We start from the raw sequence: 23,717 nt of genomic DNA on the forward strand, positions 1-23,717 counted from the left end.
TGGAATCATTTATTATAGTTGGGTAGAGGTCACTATATAAATGTTCATATCTTGTTAATTAATTACAAGTATGATTTAAAAAGACAAAATGTTAATATTTCCTTTCCTCCATATTTGTAGTGCATTACAATGAATCCATCAAACGCTACCGCACCAATAACTATTGAGTCATACCACAATGTTCTTGACGACATTTGCTCCAACAATTATTTCGACACCACTAGAGAACTTCATTTCGGGATAGGTTCGGATGGAAACCTTAACTTCATCACTTCTTCTAAACCACCTACTACTCTAGACCTCGTGTGAGTCCGTCTCAGGAAGACTACCTCATACAATCTATAGGGTCTTTGTCTCTGCAAGATAAAGATGCAAAAGCTAGTGGGAGCTCAAGCAATCAAGCTCTTGCTTCAAAGGGCAAAAGGTTCAAGAAGAAAGGAAAGAAAATCAAAAACTTCAAGCAAGTTAATGATGAGTGCCATTATTGCTATGGCATGGGACATTGGCTTAGGAATTGTCCCGTATATTTGTGAAATATAAGGGAAGGACTCATTACTCCAAAAGGTACAATTCCTAAAGAAATTTATGTTATTGATATAAATTATACTTCCACTACGACATGGGTACTAGATACCGGTTGTGGTTCTCACCTTTGTAATCATTTACAGGGTTTAAGAGATGTGGAGAGGCTTAGCAAGGGAGATGTGGATCTACGCCTTGGAAATGGAGCTCGGGTAGCGGCAGAATCCAAGGGAACTTATGTTTTAGCTTTGCCTAATGGATTTGAGTTGTATTTGCATAATTGTTTTTATGTTCCTACGCTCTCTAAAAACATTATTTCAATCGCCATGCTAGACATGGACGGTTTTTGTTTTGTCATTAAGAACAATCGTTGTACTATTTCTAGGAATGATTTGGTTATTGGCCAAGCTTCTTCCATTAACGGCATTTACATTTTAGAGACCTCAAATCCGACGAATGATATTTATAACATTCAATCAAAGAAACTCAAAACAAGTGACCCAAGTGAAGCGTTCATTTGGCATTGTCGATTAGGTCACATAAACGAGAATCGCATCAAAAGATTAATTTCAACTAATATGATTACACCATTTGATTATCAATCATTTGGTACATGCGAATATTGCCTACTTGGCAAAATGACTCGTAATCCTTTTAGTGGTAAAGGGACACGAGCTAGTGAGCTATTAGGACTCATACACACCGATGTATGCGGACCAATGAGTATCACCGCTCGTGGTAATTATGACTACTTTATAACCTTCACCGATGACTTGAGTAGATATGGGTATATCTATTTAATGAAACACAAGAGTGAAGCGTTTGAGAAATTCAAGGAATTTCAAAACGAAGTAGAGAACCAATTGAACAAAAGGATTAAGGCACTACGATCCGATCGCGGTGGAGAATACCTTAGCCTTGAATTTGATTCACACTTGAAAGGTCATGGTATTATATCACAACTTACTCCACCCGGAACACCACAACTTAATGGTGTTGCCGAAAGGAGGAATCGAACCCTACTTGATATGGTTCGATCCATGATGAGTCAAACCGAGTTACCGAACTCGTTTTGGGGATTTGCGATTCAAACCGCAATTAGATCTTTGAATAATAGTCCCACTAAATCCACCGAGAAAACTCCATGTGAGATGTGGACGGGAAGGATTCCCAATATATCCTATATGAAGATTTGGGGATGTGATGCTTACGTCAAGTCTAAGAACGACAACAAGCTTGCCCCAAGATCCGAAAAGTGCATCTTTGTAGGTTACCCCTTAACCTCACGAGGTTATTACTTCTACAAACCTCAAGATAACAAAGTGTTTGTGTCTTATGAGGCGCAGTCTTCTTAGAAAGACAATTTATTTCTAAGAGACAGAGTGGGAGAAATTTTGAACTTGACGAAGTTCAAGAGCCACAAACCGAGGAAGAGACGCAAGAAGATGTTCCTTCGTCGTCTAACGCGGTTGTACCTCCTCCACTAAGAAGGACGGGCCGAGTAATTCGCCATCCCGATCGATATGTGGGACTTATCGAGGAAGATGGAACACTCGATGTATTGCTTATAGAAAGTGACGAGCCCGCCACCTACAAGACCGCAATCTCTAGTCCTAATTCCTCCTTATGGCTTGAAGCCATGAAGTCCGAAATGGATTCTATGCATGAAAACCAAGTTTGGGACTTGGTAGATTTGCCTAAAGGGGCAAGACCCTTCAATGCAAATGGATATTCAAAATCAAGAATGGCATAGAAGGACATGACGATGTCTACAAAGCTAGGCTAGTGGCAAAAGGATTTACCCAAGTCTAAGGTCTCCATTATGATGAGACCTTCGCCCCCGTAGCCATGCTAAGATCCATACGGATTTTGTTAGCGATCGCCGCATTTCATGATTATGAAATATGGCAAATGGATGTCAAAACCGCTTTTCTAAATGGGCATTTAGAAGAGGAGGTGTACATGATACAACCCGAAGGTTTTGTTGATTCTAAAAATCCTAACAAAGTGTGCAAGCTTAAGAGATCTATTTATGGTCTTAAGCAAGCATCTAGAAGTTGGAATCATCGATTCAATCATGTTATAAAGGAAAATGGTTTCACTCGAAGTGTTGAGGAACCATGTTTATACATGAAATTCAGTGGGAGCAATGTTGTGTTCCTAATCTTGTATGTCGATGACATACTACTCACTGGAAATGATATTCCAATGTTGTCTTCTGTTAAGAAGTGGTTAGGTAACCACTTCCAAATGAAGGATTTAGGAGAGGCACAACGCATATTAGGTATCCGGATCCATAGAGATAATCCAAGAGGATATTGGCACTAAGTCAAGAGTCTTATGTTGATAAGATTCTTCGACGGTTCAGCATGGACAAATCCAAAAGGGGTTTGGTACCTATGGTGACCGGGACGATATTGAGCAAGACTCAATCTCCCTCCGAACCCCATGATGTTGAACGCATGAAGTTGATCCCTTATGCTTCCGCTGTTGGATCAATCATGTATGCCATGATATGCACACGTCTCGATGTCTCGTATGCCTTGAGCATGACGAGTAGATATCAAGGAAATCCGGTGAGAGTCACGGATTGCGAGTCAAGAACATCCTTAAGTACTTGAGAAGAACTAAGGATTCTATCCTGGTGTTTGGAGGAGACACTGAGTTGCGTGTTAATGGATACACGGACTCAAGTTTTCAAACAAATAGAGATGACTTGAAATCACAAGCTGGTTTCGTGTTTATGCTCAATGGTGGTGCCGTAGTCGGAGAAGCTTCAAGGAAGTCAGAATCGCGGATTTTACAACGGTGGTGAGTACATCGCAAAGCATCGAAGTCGCTAAGGAAGTTGTTTGGATCAGGCAATTCACGGAAGGTCTAAAAGTAGTACCTACCGCCAATGATCCCATCACTCTCTATTGTGATAATAGTGGGACGATCTTCCAAGCTAAGGAGCCGAAGTCTAGTAATAGATCTAGACATGTACTTAGAAAATATCATGTAATAAGAGATTTCATTGAAAGAAAGGAAATTGCGATTTGTAAGGTTGGGACGGATGACAACATAGCCGATCCACTCACCAAGCCTTTATCGCAGGCTAAGCATGATGGACATGTTACGTCCATGGGACTTAAACGTGTACCAAGTTTTTGTTAGATTTTGAAATGAAATAAAAGTGTTGTTTTTGTTCATGTTCATAATCACATTTGTCTTTTATCTTTAATTTATACATTGTTACATCCAAACGGGTTGTAGTGACAATTGAACCCCGTTAAAGTGAACACGGATTAACATAGTATTTGCCCATAGTCACTTGTATGAGGTGACGTCTCGAAGTGACTAGAGTGTGATGCGATTGATGGCAAGTTCAAGTGCCATAGAGTCATGTGAGATGACTAGTCGATCACATAGGCAGACTGTTAGGAACATTTTGTCGGGCCTTATGACCGCTTATAGAGTTCTGGCAATTTATATAGCCGAGTCGTGGCAAGAGCTACTATAGTATTCAAATGAGTCGATTCTTTTGACTAAAGACTATTCGCCTAAGATGGCACAGTTTCAGATTAACTTTGATTTGTGTTACTATGACCTTCGTAAATGGGGTCAAATGGGCATATTTTGGGTTATGATAGCTGTGGCTACTCGAAGGGAATGAGTGCGATAGGAATTGTCCACCCCTAGTCAGGGTTATAACAATATCTCAGGGCCACTCGAGGAGTAATAAACTGGAAATGCGTGGCCACGCTCGGAAAGTATCTATGATAGATAAGTCCGGTCAATCAGTTATTCTCCAGATCGAGGAAACCACTCTCGATATGATCACTTGCAAGTACGACCTAAAAGACACCTTGCATTGAGTGGGAGATAGTAATAGGACAAGAGAATTGGTGACGCACATTTGTCGAGGACAAGTGGGAGATTGTTGGGAAATGTGTCCTCAACAATAGTGCGATCACATGATTTAAATATCATTATTAAATCTCATTTTAAAGAATGCAATTGGGAAGTATTTTTACTGTCAACTGGTCAACATATATCGGTAATGATTGGCTGACTAGAGTTTGTCATTACTGTCGTGCGACGGTGGTGATCAGTTGACCCCCTAGGTCATACCTATAGGGCGACACTCTTAATTGATTATTTAATTAATCGTATAATGTTACGAGTTAATTAAATTACTTGAAAATTGACGGACGATTTTGGAAGTAAAATTTACGTATCACATTAAAATGTGATTAAACGAGATACGGTCTGAGTAATTGAATCGTATCATTACTCGGATGAAATTATTGTTTAAAGAAATAATTGAAATTGAATGAATTATTATAAATACAATCTGTTGTGATTTATAAACGGTAAAATATTCTGGTACAAGTAATTGTGAATTACTAAGTCGATTTTTGTATATGACGTATTTTTATTAATACGTTGATTTTTAATATGTTAAAAATACATAAAAAATTATGTTACATATGACATGTGACATATTGACAATTGACAAAAATAAAATGGATTTCATGTCATCCATTTGGACCGAAATATTGGACATAATTAACATATTCTTATAATGTTAATTAGAGTAGTGGAAGATGTAATCATTCTTTTTATAACTAGGCATGCATACCTAGTGCTTCTTGTGGAAGAGCACCTAGCCCATGCATTGGCCTTCCTCTTCCTCCCAACCGGTTTCACCTAGAAAAGAACAAGGGTTCTTTTGCTTATTTTGATTATTATTCACCATATGAATGTGTGGGTAACATCATTATTCATTCACTTGATAAAAATTATTTTTAGAGAGATAAAAATAATACTCTTCCTCTCCTCTTCTCCTACCCGGTTTTAGGAGCCAAAAACCAAATTTTTGGGTCATTTTTCTACTACATTAATATTATACTAGTTCATGTAATATTAATTAAATTAAGGGTAAGCTTTGGGTATTATTCCTAATGAGAGATCCTACACTTGGATCTTGTTTCTTCCATTAAAGGAAAGCTCAAGAACAAAAGAAAAAGGAGATTTCTTTTGTGCCCATAAGAACCGAAATTACTATGTAAGGGTGATTTCTTCTTTATTTTGTTAATTTGTTTGCATGCATAAGACCTTATTAATTTTATGACAAATTAGTTAAACATATATGAGTATGTTAGTATGTATATAGATCTACATTTCCTTCACCTTTGTGATCCTTGTTTCGAGGGTAAGACCTACGTACCGTTTTTATAATGTTTCCTTAAAGTTGGTTAAACCCTAATATGGGGATTTGGGGGTTTTGTTGTTTTGTATGATTGGTAGTGATTATATATTTGTATGTTAGGAGGAGGATTCGTAGAGGAAGCGTTTTGATATCAGCTGTGAGATCGTCCGATTGTGTTGTGCTTTCCAGGTAGGGTTTCCCTACTCAGTATTAGTCCCATAATGCATTGTTGGTGTTGTGTAATTGCTTATTATTATCGTATTGGTTTTATGACGGTTTTTGATTGATTGTTGTTGATGGTCGTGATTGTTTGTCTCTGGTTCTCGAGATGCGTTCTCGGTTGAGTGGGGTCACTTGCGGGAGTGGCTTCACGACCTAGTTTCGCCCTTCATGGAACCCGCCACGGAAGGGGATGTGCACATTAATGGGACAGGGTTATCGCTCGGTATGATGAGCGGGGATTTGGTGGGTACGGCTGCGGTCCCCCATGGCGGCTGGTCCAAAGGGATCGGAGACGGAGATTGATTGGTGTGGGTGATTGTGTGTGACTATTTGAGCTGTGTTGTTTACTGTACTGTTGGTTATATAAATTGTGTGATTAGTACTGACCCCGTTTAATATTTTAAAAACTGTGGTGATCCATTCGGGGGTGGTGAGCAGTTATTTAGCAGGTATGATATGACGCGTATGGGATAGCTGGGATGAGTCATCACGTGGCAGTTAGAAGTCTTCCATTTGTGTCGACGGTGTTTTGTAGCTTTGATAGTTTTAGCAAAGAGACCGTCCGAGAACCTTGTATTTGATTTATCGTTTTGGTTTTGATCATGTAATCACTTAAACTATGTTTACTTTTAAAGTACGTTTCTTTATTGTCTTATGATTATCATTGCCTCGGGTAACCGAGATGGTAGCACTTTCATGCTGTAAGTGGTCCTAGTAAGGCACTTGGAGTATGGGGGTGTTACAGGATAGATAGCAATAGAGAGAAAAGAGTCCAACTTTATCATTGTTGGATTACTAAGAAAGAATTGCATCAAGTCCTTTCCCATTTGATTGTTGCATATCTAGTGTTTGTTGTTCTGTTTCTATGATAAAAATTGCATCTTTATTCTTTCTTATGCAACTTCAAAACCAAACTTTCTTCAGTTATGTCATACTACTAATTGCGCACATTTAGTCCCCTAATTAAACCTAATTTTGCATACTAATATAGCATTTCATGCCCATTTTATTCGTCAAATCCTTTCTATTTTGCTTTCCTAGTGCATTTTTTATGTTCTATAGGAAAGGAGACAATGAGGCAGAATTCCCGTCTCTCGGGCATATTCGGAAGCTTGTTGACGATCTTGAATGGACTATTATGAAGAGGAGGAAAGAATAATGACCAAGGATGTAGGAATAAAGAGTATATAGAAGAATCATTGGCCTAAAAGCAAGAAAAAGGGAAACAACAGCTCAACCCACTCGGGTCAAGCTCAAGTAGAGCGAGTTACAGCACAACCCGCTTGAGTTGAAACTCAGGACGTGCAATTTTCACTCGGGTCGAGCGGATTGTTATGCATCAAGCTTTTCTTTGCAATGGGGAGTCGTGCGTGTCCTTGAGGGACTTGCAAGCTAGGACGTGCGTGGCCTTGCGGGACTTGCAAGACACCAATCTTCTCTTAAAGACGTAATCGTCATTTAAGCCCTTTGTAACCCTAATTTTTGTACTTAATTTTTAGTATAAATACCCCATTGTACTACCTAACTAATTACCAAGTTTTCTTAGATTAAATCAAGCTTCCTTAGTTTAGATTAAGCTTTCATTAGGAGTAGATTAGAATAGATTAGCAGTTAATCTTTCCACAAATTACACATTAATCTTTCCTTAATCATTGTTCAAGATTTATTATTGGGTAATTGAATATTATTGGGTTATTATTGGAGAATTGACAACTCTTCATCAATCAATCAAGTTCTCTTATATTATTCTTTGCTTTATATTTGGATCATCCTTAAGTTGGTAGATCAATACTTAATCTAATATGTTATCATATGATTGCTTGCTTGTTGTAGTGTCAACCAATGCACATGTTATGTTTGATGAAATGCTAGACTATGAAACCTTGCATTTACACATCTCTTATCTATTCAACAAGACTTGTAAGATATAAACTAACTCGAGTCTTGTTAGACCATGCATAGAAGTTACTAGGAGGAAACTAAGTTGACTTGTAGGTGTTGTACAGACTTGACCGACTTGGCTCCGGGACCCAAATCTTCCTAGGGATTGTAAGACATAAACTAACTCTATTCTACTACAACAATAATTTGCTTGCAACTACGTAAACCTGTTTGTATGATCACAACCATGAATCCCCTATGAACCCATGACATCCTAGTGCTTTTAATAATTTGTTTACATCCTTTCATTTGTTGCTTGCATTGCCTTTTATTGCTTTCATTAGTTTAGAATCATCAACCCAACCAATTGTGACAAACCTAGTGCAACTACAAATTAGATTGAACAATTTAAGTATCCCCCGTCGTTTGGGTTCGACCCCGACTTGCTTTGTATGCTAGTAGTTGGGTATAAATGTGTTTGAGAGCGTACAACGACACGTTAATCAAAATGGCGCCGTTGCCGGGGACGGTGTTGTGTATTTGAATCGTTCTTTTGTCTAGTTTTATTTGTGCTTCTTCTTGAGGGATCTTGGTTCCTTGAGAATTTTATTTCTTGTACTTGTTCTATTTCATATGATAAACATGTCTACTTTAACCTTTTGGTAATTTGAAAATAAGTCATTTGATAAATATATTGAAAGATTTGAAGGTTATATGACTCATGCTTGGCATCATGGTTTTACTCTTTTAAATTATGAAGCTTGTTATGTTGTTTATAATGGCATGAATCTTGAAACCCGCAACTTAGCATTTTACTTGAGTGGTGGTAGGATTTGTGAGATGAGTTGTGAGGAATTTTGGGAATTTGTTGAGTTCATGGCCATCGAATGTCTTAAACAAACTATACATGACATCTTTGAGAGTGCCAAGGAAGGTATGGAAGCGATAAAAACAACATTTCAAAAATTCATTAAGGAAAACTACGATGAAAATGAGATTTGTGAGAATGAGACTCCTTCCTATAACCTTGAGCCAACCTACTATGTTCACAAATTTACCCCTCCTTGGGAAGATGGGGTGATTGATGAAGAGAGTGATGATGAGGAGGAGTACATTCTTGATTTTGAAACCAATGCTTGGATGCCGTCATCCTACTTTTCTTGTGTAACAATAAACCCAACTTTCATGGAACTTGATGATTATGGGCAAAGTGAGAGTGAGAAGGATGAGAGCTTGAGTGGAAACTCACCCTTTGAGGTTGATATATTAGAGGGAGACAATTGTGTTGAGCTTGGTGAGCCTTGTTATGACAACCCCTTTGATAATCGTCCTTGTTGGGGTGAGGAATATGAGGACATTTGGGAAACTCAAATAGACACCCTTGAAATCACCTTAGATGATAATGAGAGTACTTGCATTGAATGTGGTGATTTTGACTATTTGGAGGACGAGTTGAGTGAATTGCCAACCAACTACCCATCTGATGTCCCTACCATCCATCACATCTCTTATGATTTTTGTCATAGTATTCTTGACATGCTTTAAGGTCTATTACTTGGGCATTTTTTAATTTCATAATCTTGTGTTGCTATCCCTGCCTATTCATGCCCCACTCCCAAGAATTTGACCGACATCTACGTGATTTGAGTGCTAGTGATAATTTTCTATGAAATTGTTTATTGATAATCTTTGGTTTGATAAAGTTCCTCAATAACCATTAACTTGTATATATGCATTTAGTATAATTTTGCATTCTTTTATTCATTTAATAATTGCATGAGAGATGAAAGGGAGGGATCTCATATTTTCGTTGAAGCTTTTTGAAGAAAATTGATGAAAATGGAAAGGTAACAAATGTAAAGAAATGAAGAAAATGGGGAATTTGGGCTTGTGAACATCTTTCTTATCATAAAAAAGGTGCTGGGTCAAAATTTTCTGAAATCCGTGGGTCCTGATATCAACTCGTGCGAGTTGAAACTGAAGGAAAAGAAGGATTTATCTCTGCCCAAGAATCTGGGCGATTTTCTAAGAAATCGGCCGTCCCAGACCTCAACCCGCGGGGGTCCAGAATAACCCGAGCGAGTCAGAACCCAACTCGAGCGAGTTGATTATAACTCGAGTGGGTTCAGCCTTTGTTTGCAGAAATTTTTCAGGAATCCGGGCAGATTATTTCCAACCCACCCATGTTCAGCTATTAACTCGTGTGCTTCATTTCAATCCATGAATGTATCCTTGCATCTAAATCTCACCTACCATCTTCATCTTCTACCTTCAAGCTCAACCCCAACTCACAAACATCACTCAAATGTCCATCAAATCCAACCAAATCACCATGAAATTACTCCAAAAATCTAATCCATTTCTACACAATAAAAACCAACTTTCCAACCTTCTACATACTCAAAATCACCCATTTGCATGACTTCAAAATTTTGGAGGCTCCAAAATCCGTGAGCTCCATCTTGTGTTTCTGGTTTGATTTTTGCCTTCTAGTTTCAATACATTGCCTCTAGTGTTCTAAAAAGGCATTTTCAAGGTTATTAGCTCTTATTTGTGAAGATTTGAAGCATTTTTGAGTAGTGATACTTGGAGGATTTTAAGACTACAACAAATGGGTTTTTGGGGCAAGATTAAGACTACTACTACTAAGGGATCAAAGAGGATAAAAGGAAGTAATTCTAATGCTCCACCGGAGTCCCAAAGGCAAGAAAAGGAGCTAGTACCGGAAATAGAGCAACTTGATGATTTCCCGAAGGTAGTATTCATGAAAAATGTGCATATAAGACGATTTGTGAAACTACTAGGTAAGAAATTTGAACCTACTCGTTTCATTTATCGTAACATTTTGGATAAGCTTGGTATTGAAGGACAAACCGAGTCTTTCTTTAGAGGAATGGGTCTTGAGACATTGATTAATATGCATGAGGTGACATACCTTAGCCTCAGCTTGGAATTCTTGTGTAGTCTCAAAGTTTTTGAAGGAAAAAGATATGGGGTGTCTTTGGAATTTAGGTTGTTTAATGAGACCCACCAAATACATTTGGGTACCTTTGGTGAAATTTTTGGACTTGTGATACCCGAGACCGACCTTGAGAAACCCGTGGGGTTCACGGAGTTACACTTATGGAAAGCGATTACCGGGTTGGAATTAAATGGTTTTAGGAGGTGTCATGCTTTCTACATTCATCATCCGGTTATTTGAGTCTGGCATCAATTTATCGCAGGGACTATCAATGGTAAGAGTGACACGGGAAGTATGAGTCAACTTAACATGACTTTTCTCGAGTCATATTTGAATGTCCAAGGTTTGCAAAAGTACAACTTTAATCTCGCACTTGAATTACTTGTCCGGTTTCGAAATCTAGCAAGGGATACGACAAAGTCAAAGGGAATTATGTTGGGTGCTCTTGTGACTAGGATGGCCAATGTATTATATAAGGGGTTTAATGATGATGAGAAGTATGTAGCTCTACCCGGAGACACTTTGATTGATGAGAAGGCTATCTTTAGGCATCACAAATGGTGCAAGTATAGTGACTCGGGAAGCATTGATTGGTACACCAAGGGAAGCACTACATTCACCCTTCCTTGTTGGGACGTTCCTCCTACCGACCCTAGGTCGAGCTACCTTTCACCTATGCCGAGCTACCTCCTTCCCATTGAGAGGATTGTGGCTCCACCACCTAGGAGACATGAGCAGACGCCTCTTACTTCTTCCTATGCACCATCCCCATCCCAAGGTCCAAGCCTTGGATTTCCACCATTCCATCATGGTGTTCGGCCCTCTTATGCGGAGATCCCTCAATACCCCCATGTCTACCGACCCTACTCACCTCCTACTCCTCCTTCCGGCACCCCGCCATCGGCCATGGATACTTTGATGCGTATGATAAGCAACATGGATTTTAGGATCCACCAAGGGCAAGAAGAGAACTATTTGGCCCTTTACCCTCAATACTACCATATGGCTCAACAAGGGTTTATTGATCCTAACGGTCCAAGGCCTTTTTGGGTGAAACCCCATCTTGTGTTCCCAAACCAAGGCATGAATGAAAATGATCAAAGAGGAGAAGAAGAAGAAGAAGAAGAAGAAGAAGAAGAAGAAGAAGAAGAAGAAGAAGAAGAAGAAGAAGAAGAAGAAGAAGAAGAAGAAGAAGAAGAAGAAGAAGAGAGTGAAGATGATGATGGCCTTGATGATGGAGGCTTTTATTGAGATCGTGATTGTAAGACCCTTTCTTTCCCTATCTCTCATGTATAGTTGCATTGTAATATATCTCACATGATTAGATTAGTTTGCATTGTAATATATCTCACATGATTCATGTAGTTAGTTGCATATAGACTTGAGTTCATGCATATTCACTAATGACCCAACCTCATTTCTCTTACACTAGAAATAGTGCTTAAATCGGTTTGGGGAGGTTTGATCATAAGTGACCATAGCATAATAGAGAACATGCATCATATAGTGTAGTTCAGATTTCATTCAAAGGTTATATATGTCATATAGAATTGCAGTTAGTTAGAGCATGCAATTACTCATATCATTGCATTTATTTCCATAAATTCAAAAATCCAAAAAACATGTATTTATTTTTCATTCCTACTCCTACATGTACATTGAGGACAATGTCCAAAATAAAGTGGGGGATGAGAATTTATATGCCAAAATCCATAAAAATTTTAAAATCCCAAAAACTTGTTCTTTCCTTTGTAGTGTAGAATTATATATATTTTATATATTTGTTTGTTTGTTTGTCACTCTTATCACATTGGGTCGACTACGCCACATTTGAGTTACGAAGGAAATAGAAGACCGCATGGTATGATCTTTCCAAATCTCCTTCCTCCTTTTTATATGTTAATGACAATGTGGCTATATGTTGTTAGGAGTTGCATTTAGTTTATGTGGGATAATAGTTGATAGAAGCATATGCATTAGGTTGTATATATGTTAGTTGCATCATGGCATGTAGTTATATGGTTAGAAAATTTTGTGAAAATGCCTATTTAGGAAGCTTGACAAGTGTATATAAGGCTCTTGTAGATAATTTTTCTTCTTGAGACTTTGTTTGCTAGAATACCATCAAGACACCCCAGGATGTGTCATACTAGTATCTTTTGACCCATGGACTAAGGCCTAGTCAAGAAAACCTTGTGGTGTGATAACTCCTTGGCTACCGTTTATTCCAAGGTGACCTTTGAAGCCATGCAACCGTTCTTTCACTTCTATCATCATATTTTGTCAAACAAAAAGGGAATGGGCACAAAAATCATCAAATTGAGTTCAAGTACAAAAACAAAATCCAAAAAGTTTGAAAAAATTACATCAATGAAAAGAGGAGCAAAAATAGACTCCTATGCTTCAATAAAAGTGCCTTTGCTACAAAATGGGGTTACTTTGAAAATGTTCAAAAAAAAAAATGCAAAGAATTGCCAAGTATCAAATTGCCAAACATCAAAAGTTGAGTGAATCACCTTAGATGATAATGAGAGTACTTGCATTGAATGTGGTGATTTTGACTATTTGGAAGACGAGTTGAGTGAATTGCCAACCAACTACCCATCTCATGTCCCTACCATCCATCACATCTCCTATGATTTTTGTCATAGTATTCTTGACATGCTTTTCGGTCTATTACTTGGGCATTTTTTAATTTCATAATCTTGTGTTGCTATCCACATCTATTCATGTCCCACTCCCAAGAATTTGACCGACATCTACGTGCTTTGACATCTAGTGATAATTTTCTATGAAATTGTATATTGATAATCTTTGGTTTGATGGAGTTCTTCAATAACCATTAACTTATATATTTGCATTTAGTATAATTTTGCATTCATTCATTCATTCATTTAATAATTGCATGAGAGATGAAAGGGAGGGATCTCATATTTTCGTTGAAGCTTTTTGAAGGAAATTGATGAAAATGGGAAGGTAGCAAATGTAAAGAAATGAAGAAAATGGGGAATTTGGGCTTGTGAACATCTTTCTTATCATAAAAAAGGTGTTGGGTCAAAATTTGCTGAAATCCGTGGGTCCCGATATCAACTCGTGCGAGTTGAAACTGAAGGAAAAGAAGGATTTCTCTCTGCCCAAGAATCTCGGCGATTTTCTAAGAAATTGGCCGTCCTAGACCTCAACCCGCGCGGGTCCAGAAGAACCCGAGCGATTCAGAACCTAATTCGAGCGAGTTGATTATAACTCGAGTGGGTTCAGCCTTAGTTTGCAGAAATTTTTCAGGAATCCGGGCAGATTATTTCCAACCCACCCGTGTTCAACTATTAACTTGTGTGCTTCATTTCAGTCCGTGAATGTATCCTTGCATCTAAATCTCACCTACCATCTTCATCTTCTACCTTCAAGCTCAACCCCAACTCACTAACATCACTCAAATGTCCATCAAATGCAACCAAATCACCATGAAATTACTCTAAAAACTAATCCATTTCTACTGTACTCAAAATCACCCATTTGCATGACTTCAAAATTTGGAGGTTCCAAAATCCGTGAGCTCCATCTTGTGTTTCGGCTTTGATTTTTGCCTTCTAGCTTCAATACATTGCCTCTAGTGTTCTAAAAAGGCATTTTTAAGGTTTATTGGCTCTTATTTATGAAGATTTGAAGCATCTTTGAGTAGTGATACTTGGTGGATTTTAAGACTACAACAAATGGGTTTTTGGGGCCAGAGTAAGACTACTACTACTAAGGGATAAAAGAGGAGAAAAGGAAGTAATTCTAATGCTCCACCGGAGTCCCAAAGGCAAGAAGAGGAGATAGTACCAATACTTTATGATTTCCCGGAGGTAGTATTCATGAAAAATGAGCATAGAAGACGATTTTTGAAACTAATAGGTAAGGAATTTGAACATACTCATTTCATTTATCGTAACATTTTGGATAAGCTTGGTATTGAAGGACAAACCGAGTCTTTCTTTAGAGGAATGGGTCTTGAGACATTGTTTAATATGCATGAGGTGACATACCTTAGCCTCAGCTTGGAATTCTTGTGTAGTCTCAAAGTTTTTGAAGGAGAAAGATATGGGGTGTCTTTGGAATTTAGGTTGTGTAATGAGACCCACCAAATACATTTTCGTACTTTTGGTGAAATTTTTGGACTTGTGATACCCGAGACCGACCTTGAGAAACCCGTGGGGTTCACGGAGTCACACTTGTGGAGAGCGATCACCGGGTTGGAATTAAATGGTTTTAGGAGATGTCATGCTTTCTACATTCATCATCCGGTTATTAGAGTGTGGCATCAATTTATCGCGGGGACTATCAATGGTAGGAGTGACACGGGAAGTATGAGTCAACTTGACATGACTTTTCTAGAGTCATATTTGAATGTCAAAGGTTTGCCAAAGTACAAGTTTAATCCCGCACTTGAATTACTTGTCCGGTTTCGAAAACTAGCAAGGGGTACGACAAAGTCAAAGGGAATTATGATGGGTGGTCTTGTGACTAGGATGGCCAATGTATTATGTCCGGGGTTTAATGATGATGAGAGGTATGTAGCTCTACCCGGAGACACTTTGATTGATTAGAAGGCTATCTTTAGGCGTCACAGATGGTGCAAGTATAGTGACTCGGGAAGCATTGATTGGTACACCAAGGGAAGCACTACATTCACCCTTCCTTGTTGGGACCTTCCTCCTACCGACCCTAGGTCGAGCTACCTTTCACCTATGTCGAGCTACCTCCTCCCCATTGAGAGGATTGTGGCTCGACCACCTAGGAGACATGAGGAGGCGCATCTTAATTCTTCCTATGAACCATCACCAACCTAAGGTCCAAGCCTTGGATTTCCATCGCTCCTTCATGGTGTTCGGCCCTCATATGCGGAGATACCTCCATACCCCCATGTCTACCGACCCTACTTACCTCCTACTCCTCCTTCCGGCACCCCGCCATCGGCCATGGATACTTTGATGCGTATGATAAGCAACATGGATTTTAGGATCCACCAAGGGCAAGAAGAGAACAATTTGGCCCTTTACCCTCAATACTACCATATGGCTCAACAAGGGTTTATTGATCCTAATGGTCCTATGCCTTCTTGCAACCCCATCTTGTGTTCCCAAACAAAGGCATGAATAAAAATGATCAAAGAGGAGGAGGAGGAGAAGAAGAAGAAGAAGAAGAAGAAGAAGAAGAAGAAGAAGAAGAAGAAGAAGAAGAAGAAGAAGAAGAAGAAGAAGAAGAAGAAGAAGAAGAAGAAGAAGAAGAAGAAGAAGAAGAAGAAGAAGAAGAAGAAGAAGAAGAAGAAGAGAGTGAAGATGATGATGGCCTTGGTGATGGAGGCTTTGATTGAGATCGTGATTGTAAGACCCTTTCTTTCCCTATCTCTCATGTAGAGTTGCATTGTAATATATCTCACATGATTAGATTAGTTTGCATTGTAATATATCTCACATGATTCATGTAGTTAGTTGCATATAGACTTGAGTTCATGCATAGTCACTAATGACCCAACCTCATTTCTCTTACACTAGAAATAGTGATTAAATCGGTTTGGGGAGGTTTGATCATAAGTGACCATATCTTAATAGAGAACATGCATCATATAATGTAGTTTAGATTTCATTCATTGGTTATATATGTCATATAGAATTGCAGTTAGTTAGAGCATGTATTTACTCATATCATTGCATTTATTATCATAAATTCAAAAATCCAAAAAACATGTATTTATTTTTCATTCCTACTCCTACATGTACATTGAGGACAATGTCCAAAATAAAGGGGGAGATGAGAATTTATATGCCAAAATCCATAAAAATTTGAAAATTAAAAATTCTAAAAACATGTTCTTTCCTTTGTAGTGTAGAATTATATATATTTTATAGATTTGTTTGTTTCTTTGTCACTCTTATCAAATTGGGTCGACTACGCCATATTTGACGCACGAAGGAAATAGAAGACCGCATGGTATGATCTTTCCAAATATACTTCCTCCTTTTTATATGTTAATGACAATGTGGCTATATTTTGATTGATGCGGTTTGTGTACCTATGTGTTGATAGGAGTTGCATTTATTTTATGTGGCATAATAGTTGATAGAAGCATATGCATTAGGTTAAATATATGTTAGTTGCATTATGCCATGTAGTTGCATGGTTAGAAAATTTTGTGAAAATGCCTATTTAGGTAGCTTGACAAGTGTATATAAGGACCTTGTAGATAATTTTTCTCCTTGAGACTTTGTTTGCTAGAATACACTCAAGACACCTCAGGATTTGTCATACTAGTATCTTTGACCCATGGACTAAGGCCTAGTCAAGAATACCTTGTGGTGTGATAACTCCTTGGCTACCGTTTATTCCAAGGTGACCTTTGAAGCCATGCAACCGTTCTTTCACTTCTATCATCATATTTTGTCAAACGAAAAGGGAATGGGCACAAAAATCATCAAACTGAGTTCAAGTACAAAACAAAAATCAAAAAGTTTGAAAAAATTGCATCAATGAAAAGAGTAGCAAAAATAGACTCCTAGGCTTCAATAAAAGTGCCCTTTCTACAAAATGGGTTTACTTTGAAAATGTTCAAAAAAAAAATGCAAAGAATTGCCAAGTATCAAATTGCCAAACATCAAAAGTGACAAAGAAAAGTTCTCAAAAGACAAATACCATAAGAAATTTGAGGGAAAAACAAAACAAAAGCAAACTACCATTGTGAAACTCCAAAGAATATTGATTCCTTTTATCCATTGATGATGTTTCTTTATTGCATGGTGGAGAGGGGACGACCCTTCTTCTTGTCTAGGCAAGAGGGAGAATTCCGCGATCCTACTGTGTTTCTAACACCATAAGGAGACTACTCTTGAGAAAAGCATTTAGCGATTGAGGATAAAAGTACTCTAGTTTGACACAACTTGGAGGTGATTTGTTAATATCCTTTTAGGCTTAATAACTTGGAGAAATAATATCTATAATGGAATGTGTACCCTTGAATTGCTTCCCTCTTAGATGATTCCGCCACTTAGATGAGGAAAGTGACTATTATTTTGTAGATGCATCCATTACTTGTCTTGTGTGCTTAATGCTTGGATGTATCGCCATTTTGGTAAGCCCCACCTTGCCTTACGTGAAGGCATCGTACCTCATAGATGTCTTGTTTTGAGTTGAAGGGGCGGAGTGAGACCCGCTAATTGTCTCATATCGGTTATATTATTAGGATAGTTTAAATAAAGGTCTAGTTCTAGTCACCTCTTTACTCGGGACGAGTAAAGGTTCGGTTTGGGGATGTTTAATGTGGCTCTTAATTGCGCACATTAAGTCCCCTAATTGAACCTAATTTTGCATACTAATATAGCATTTCATGTCCATTTTATCCGTCAAATCCTTTCTATTTTGCTTTCCTAATGCATTTTATATGTTTTATAGGAAAGTAGACAATGAGGCGGAATTCCCGTCTCTAGCGCATATTTGGAAGCTTGTTGACGATCTTGGATGGACTAGTATGAAGAGGAGGCAAGAATGATGACCAAGGATGTAGGAATAAAGAGTATATAGAAGAATTATAGGCCTAAAAGCAAGAAAAAGGGAAACAACAGCTCAACCTGCTCGGGTCAAGCTCAAGTACAGCGAGTTACAGCACAACCCGCTCGGGTCGTTTTCTACCCGCTCGAGTTGAAGCTCAGGACGCGCGATTTCCACTCGGGTCGAGCGGATTGTTATGCAGCAAGCTTTTCTTTGCAATGGGGAGTCGTGCGTGTCCTTGAGGGACTTGCAAGCTTGGACGTGCGTGGCCTTGCGATACTTGCAAGACACAAATCTTCTCTTAAGAACTTAGTCGTCATTTAAGCCCTTTGTAACCCTAATTCTTGTACTTAATTTTTAGTATAAATACCTCATTGTACTACCTAGCTAATTACCAAGTTTACTTAGATTAAATCAAGCTTCCTTAGTTTAGATTAAGCTTTCACTATGAGTAGATTAGAATAGATTAGCACTTAATCTTTCCACAAATTACACATTAATCTTTCCTTAATCATTGTTCAAGATTTATTATTGGGTTATTATTGGAGAATTGACAACTCTTCATCAATCAATCAAGTTCTCTTCTATTATTCTTTGCTTTATATTTGGATCATCCTTAAGTTGGTATAATCTCTTTTATCCCTTGCTTAATTAATTATTGCTTTACTCATTCATCATGCTTAACCTTGTTAATATGATTGACACCCTTATTAGCATGTTTACCATGACCATAAGTGAGTAGTCTCCTAACTAGGGATTAGTGAGGGATTAGGGGAACTTTAACATGGGGGTAGATCCATACTTAATCTAATATGTTATCATATGATTGCTTTCTTGTTATAGTGTCAACCAATGCACATGTTATGTTTGATGAAATGCTAGACTATGAAACCTTGCATTTACACATCTCTTATCTATTCAACAAGACTTGTAAGATATAAACTAACTCGAGTCTTGTTAGACCATGCATAGAAGTGACTAGGGGGAAACTAAGTCGACTTGTAGGTGTAGTACAGTCTTGACCGACTCGGCTCCGGGACCCAAATCTTCCTATGGATTGTAAGATACAAACTAACTCGATTCCACTATAACAATAATTTTCTTGCAACTACGTAAACATGTTTGTATGATCACCACCATGAATCCCCTATGAACCCATGACATCCTAGTGCTTTTAATAATTTGTTTACATCCTTTCATTTGTTGCTTAGCTTGCATTGCCTTTTATTGCTTTCATTAGTTTAGAATCATCAACCCAACCAATTGTGACAAACCTAGTGCAACTACAAATTAGATTGAACAATTTGATTATCCCCCGTTCTTTGGGTTCGACCCCGACTTGCTTGCTATGCTAGTAATTGGGTATAAATGTGTTTGAGAGCATACAACTACACGTTCATCAACTACATGTTAACCATTGTTTATAATCATTGTTTGTGGATAAACTTAATTCACTACAAAGAAAAGCTTCCATAGCGACGGATAAATCCGTCGCAAATAACGAAATCCCGTCGCAAATTTAGCATTTGCGACGGAAACAGCCCGTCGTTGATTTTCGTCGCAAAATTTTGTTCTGCGACGGAAATTCCGTCGCAAATATAAATTTGCGACGGGTTAAAGCGTCGCAAATTCTCGTTGTAAAAACTGATATTGCGACGGAAAATTCGTCGCAAACCACTGTTCATTCAGGCCACATAGACACAAAAGTCAAAATGAAAGTCAAAATCTGCGACGGAAAATCCGTCGCAAGCCACTGTTCATTCAGGCCACGTAGACACAAAAGTCAAAATGAAAGTCAAAATCTGCGACGGAAAATCCGTCGCAAGCCACTGTTCATTCAGGCCACGTAGACACAAAAGTCAAAATGAAAGTCAAAATCTGCGACGGAAAATCCGTCGCAAGCCACTGTTCATTCAGGCCACGTGGACACAAAGGTCTGTTGGAGCTAGTATCTTCCACAGTTAGTGTGATAACGTGTATAAATCTCTTATAGGTCCACAGGGTATACTTAGTATTGTATCAGTTGATTAACGTTTACTAATAACGGTTGGCTTGCTAGAAGTTTGACGTTATTATCATACTGATGGCGGTGATCAACTGGTCCCTAAAAGTCACACCTAAAAGATGTGTTTGAGAGATGTGATTATATGAAAATATAATCACATTGATGCCTTATATGACTAAAAGGTTAGTCCATGTAATTGACTAAAAGGTTAGTCAATGTGATGATGAGTCGATTATTTAATACAATTAAATAATATCAGCTGAGACGAATTAATTGTTAATTCGTAAATTGAATATAAACTGTTATATTTAATTAATGTATATAATGTTAGTTTAAACGAATTAAGATGTTAATTCGTAATTAAACATAAACGGTTATATTTAATTAGCAAATTTTAAATATGCGATATTTATAGTTAATGTATATATTATACGAAATTATCATAATAAATGATGACATACCGGTATTAATAAATCGACTACAAACTGTTGTGTGTGGACTTATTAAATACGTGACGACATAAATGATAATTGATAATGATACACATTTTATACAATTTGATAACAACCTAAAATAAGAAGATTTTCTCCTTATTTGTTGGTTGTTACACGGTTTAAAGGAAAAAAAATAAGAAGAAAAAATCTTCCCCTTTTTCCTCTCTTTTTAGACGGTTAAAAGGAGAAAGAGGAGGATCTTTTTTCTCACTTGATTTTTGACCTAATACTCTCATCACTCAAAACCCTAAAAATATTAGAAATTAGGGTTCTCTTTCTAGCAAGAAAAGGGCATTTCTCGGATCATCTTGGGTGCAACGATTAGGAGAATATCGATCTCGATAAATATCGATCTCGATATTTGTTCTCAGGCCAAATTGCTAGGACCGGAGGTTAATTCTAATCTCTATTCTTTTGTTTATGCAATTTCGTTTATGACTCGTAATTTCATATTTCATAATTTCGTTATAATCCGAATTTTCTTGATGAAATATACCGATATTTCCCACAAGTGGTATCAGAGCATAGGCCACGAAATTATTTTATATGATTTTCATAAATGGATTAAAACAAAAACAAAAAAAATTTGAAAGAAAAAAAATTTCGGCCGCACCAATTTTTTTTTTGCCGAGATAATTTTTTGTTTTTTTGATGCCTTGTTTCCATTTTGATTTATTGATATTGTTGTTTTAACATGTTAAGATAATAATATGATAAATTTGTAGATGTTTTGATTGAATAAGAATTAAATTTAAATGTAAATGGAAATTGTTTTGATTGATGATGTTCATTTGTTTTTGCTATATAGTTTTGGCATACACGGTGTTAAATTGTTGTTTAAGAATCATGATTCATTAATTTAATAATGTTCAAATCAATTGTGATGAATCAAATATTCAGATAATCAATTTAATCATAATTTAGATATTCATTTTAAGAGGTTAAATTGAATCATCTAGTTTTGATCTATGTTTAAATTAAAAGTTGATGATTATGCCAATCTTGTTATAGTAGCAACTTTAAACAAATTTGTTCTCATTAAAGGGGTGGTTTTCGAAAAAAAAAAAAATTGTTTTTCGAATTTAGGGCTGAATGCCGAGAGCATTTAAAAATTTTTTTTTTGTGTTTTGGCCGTTTCTATTATACATTAAATCTATAATGTATGATTGTTTGTTGCGAAAAAGTTCACAAATTTTTGATATCCAATTATTTTAAAGTGGTTTAAAATATTGTTAGATTAATTCATATTACAAGTTAATGTGTATTAAGATTGGAATTATTGTGAGTAATTGAGGAATTGTCACATAATTTTCATCATTTTAAAATAGGTGGTTTGGATAAATTACTCTACATAATTAAGGAATTATGTCTTGAATGATTAATTTAATGTTGATGCATTTTTATTTAGTTGTATGAATTGTTGAATGGTTTATTTACGTATTTTTGCAATCGGTTGTAATTTGTATTACCTAGTGTGGCCTTAGTCGATTATGTTTTTGTAATGATGGAAACATAATCTTGATGTAATTTTGAGATCTCGAATCTCCTTTGGTTTTCTTTAGTATTATGTTTTTGAAATTAGAATGTAAATAGGTTTATCTTGTAATTTATTAATTGTAATTTTGAGAAGACTGAAGATGGAGATTGGTTTGCTCACTCCCGCTACATGGACCCAGATGGAACATCAAGACAAGCTTCTCGGGTCCTAGGAAGGATTCCAAAGTTGTATTTATGTTCATTTTGGTAGATAGGCCACACTAGGACTTTGTTTTTGTTTTACGTTTTTCCATTCTTGTTGCTTTTCTTCGCATGATAATTAGTGCATCATATTCCGCCTAAACCAAACCACCTACTTATATGCATGAAAATTGAATCATATAATTTGGATGTTAGTTATCATGGACATAAAGATGTCACACAATTTTAAGCCATCATCTTAGTTTATTCATTCTCGGATGCTATATATTAGTTCACTTAAAATGTATTAAAATAAAGTTGATGGGATCTTCCTCTAAAACTAAAATTGAGACTAGTCTTTATAGGCCAAACAACTGTGAATCCCTTCTTCGTCGGTAGGCATATAGGACCTTACTCTCCATATGACCCCTTCTACGTTGGGTAAGTAGTTTGTGTTGAATTATTTTACCTCAACATTATAATCCGAAGAGTTTCTCGAGATTATGATGGACTATAGATAGAATTTACAGAAATTTATCAACCAAGAATTCTAAAAGTAGAATTAGCCAAGAGGTTGGCTTATCAATTTACAGATAATTGAGTCTTGGGATCATTTATATAATTCTTGAGGGAGGTCAATTGTATAAATGCTTGAGTCATCGCATTATAACAGTTTTGCATTAGACTTAAATCATAAGGATGAGTATGCTTATTATGTTTTTATTTTTCTTTTCGCAGTGTAGAATTCGTTTTATATTGATAATACTGCTTACAACAAATGGCTGGAAACAATGATATCCCTATGCCAAGTGCAACACTTGCACGCGAGTCCTAGCTCAAAACTTTCATAGACCACATGAATCTGTCCACACGACTGAAGAATGACGGGTCCAACATTGCGGACTGGGAGGCATCATTACGGAATGCTGCCATTGCTGACGGTAAGCTCAAGTACTTGACTGAGCCAATACCGCCAAACCCAGGCACCAATGCAAGAGCTAACGAGTCACTTGCTTATAGTGACTTCGTCATGGAAGCGGGTAAGATAAAGAACGTACTCATTTTTGCAATGGAAACCAATTTGCAAACACGCTTCATTGCCCAAGGTGCAAACAAGATTTTCACCACGCTCACTAATGAGTTCTCAAAAGCACCGAAAATCGTTACTTATGAGCATACATGTCGCTTCTTTGAGGCGAAACTCTAGAAGAGCCAACCGGTTAGCCCACACATTCTTAA

The sequence above is a fragment of the Silene latifolia genome, chromosome Y (assembly GCF_048544455.1).
Source record: "Silene latifolia isolate original U9 population chromosome Y, ASM4854445v1, whole genome shotgun sequence".
Taxonomy (NCBI): domain Eukaryota; kingdom Viridiplantae; phylum Streptophyta; class Magnoliopsida; order Caryophyllales; family Caryophyllaceae; genus Silene; species Silene latifolia.